Source organism: Theropithecus gelada, chromosome 8, assembly GCF_003255815.1.
Source record: "Theropithecus gelada isolate Dixy chromosome 8, Tgel_1.0, whole genome shotgun sequence".
NCBI classification, from domain to species: domain Eukaryota; kingdom Metazoa; phylum Chordata; class Mammalia; order Primates; family Cercopithecidae; genus Theropithecus; species Theropithecus gelada.
This window is the reverse complement of record NC_037676.1, coordinates 107,248,967-107,251,362: the sequence shown is the minus strand read 5'-3', so window position 1 is coordinate 107,251,362 and position 2,396 is coordinate 107,248,967. Positions and strand designations below refer to the sequence as shown.

At 40.4% G+C, this 2,396-nt stretch overlaps 1 pseudogene; it reads right to left on the bottom strand.

Moving 5' to 3' along the window:
• Positions 1-255: 255 nt before the first annotated feature.
• On the bottom strand, positions 256-764 carry LOC112630189 (annotated as a pseudogene).
• Between the last annotated feature and the right edge of the window lie 1,632 nt (positions 765-2,396).

The following is a 2,396-nucleotide window of genomic DNA, read 5'->3' as shown; positions in this document are numbered from 1 at the left end:
AAGTGGGAGGAAGTGAGAAGAGCAAAGTTAAGAAAAGGTGTGTTAATGAACAGATTGCTATTAATGATTACTGGAGCTTAATCCTCACTGTGAATTTGGAGAAAACATGTGGCATATACTTCTTAAGATTGTCCCCCAGAAGATGGGAAACTGTAACATTTATCTATGTATCCCATTTTTTTTTCCTGCCTCAGGTTTATTTGTACAAATAGCATAGGAGGACATCAGCCCTATGCAGACGGCAGCCCAGGGGGGTCACACCAGTCCTTCTGTCCTCACGTTGGCAGATAGAGATCTGTACTCTGAAGCCTTTGTAGGGGCCTGGGCACCTTTGGGAGCCTGAGCTGCAACTGTAGCTAGAGTTGCAGCCTGGGTCTTGGTTTGATCCTTGGCCTTGGCCTTTGGCTGGCACAGCCTGAGTCCCTTGGCAATGTGGGCACGAGCACACTTCCCAAGCTTGGGGTGGGCAATATAGGCAAGTCAATCGAACTTGCAGCTGACACTCTTTGGGATGTTGGGCTTAACCTCCTTGGGCTTTACAAGGGCCTTGATAGCCTTGGCAAGTGCACTCATGGCCTTGGCACTGTTGGCCTGCATCTTCTTAGGCCCTTCTTATCGTGCTTCTCGGCAAAGCACATGCTTCTCAGGAACCTGGGGTCCACACCCTCAAGAGATTCGTATCTTTGTGATCAGGGTTTCTTGATGCCATTTCTGGGCCATTTTCGAGACTGGTTGTGTATGGTGTAGTTCTTGGACTTGGCCATATCTGCATCTTAAGCCGCAGCTCCTGAAATGCCTGGAACTGCTATAGATCTCATTTTTTGAAGGTTGCCCCAGGGGCATCAACTCCCCCAACACCTGTCCAGGATCTTGATACCTGTCTTGTGTCAGAGAAAGCTCCCATGCACAGAAGAGAGATGCAGGTACTTTTAAGGGGATAGTCAGCATGCAGAAATTCTTTTAAGCTGCAGGAGAGTTTAGGTAGGTGTAGACAACAGCAGCATCTGCGACACACACTAAAATCAAATAAAGCAAAAATGAAGTGTAAATGTATAAGAAGATCTTAATGTGAAAAATATAACTAAAACTATTAGGAGAAAATTTTGAGCAGGGTGCAGTGGCTCATATTTGTAATTCTAGCACTTTGGGAGGCCAAGGCAGGAGACTTGCTTGAGGCCAGGAGTTTGAGACCAGCCTGGGCAATGTAGCAAGAACCTGTCTCTACAAAAATAAAAATTAGCCTGATGTGGTGGAAGCATGCCTGTAGTCCCAGCTACTGGGAATACATGATATTAATCTACTCAGATCTCAAATGCATAAGATCTAGTGAAAGAAAAGCAAACAGCACAGTATTATGTGTGGTATAATACCAATTATGTAAATTTAAAAATATGTACAAAACAAAAATAGTGTTGATGAATATATCTGTGGTGTTTTATTAATATTTTCTAAAGATGTGCTGATTTAAAGATGACTAAATGTCAATATGTTTTCATTTTGGAATGGCATGTACATAGGTGTTATAAAGTATCCTTTACATCTGTTTTGGGTTAGTAGAGTTTGGTTTAGGATCTCTTCTCTTTTTTGAGGGTAGGATTGCCTTCCAAGTTTAAAGTAAAGGAAAAAAGCAGGGTAACAGGATGGGACAGAATCCTATTCTAAGGAACAAGAGTAGAAAAAAATGTATACAAGGCAAACAAGTGGACATTAGAAAGGAAAACGGGTTAGGCAGATAAAAACCAATGGACCTGGACTAAGATACAAGTGTTACAGAGACATTTTCAGATAATTTCTGCTACAATTACAACTCTCTTATAATTAACATCATTTTATCACTTACCAGTTTATCTCAATCCATCAAAATGTGGCACAATGGAATGCTCTGGATGCTTAGTTTTTAGGAATTGACTTTGAGAGTTTGAACAGAAGACACCACAATGAAAATTAAATGCAATTATAAACTGGTTAGTGGTTAACCATTTGGGTTCTGCAGCCCCAGAGCCTGCAGAATGAATCCAGCTTTGCCACTTCATAGCTGAGCAATTTTGAGATGGCTCTTGCTCTTTCCATGCCTTCGTTTCATCATGTAATAATAATGTTAGTATTGGAGCTCATCGTCAAAAATTCTTCTATGGGGATAATATTTTCCTCTTTATAGTATTGCTGTGAAAATTAAATTTGATAATGCTTTTAAAGCTTCTAACACTGTGCCTTACTCAAAGGTAATAACTCAATAATGACAATTATTGTCATTTTTTCACTGCATTTAGTGAAACCATTACCCTTTCCTATACTATAGCATGTTTGATTTTCATGTAATCTGAGAACACGACCAATATGAAGCAGGTGATGGTGTTGGAAATAGTTTCTGATCATCCAAACATGCCATTGATTTG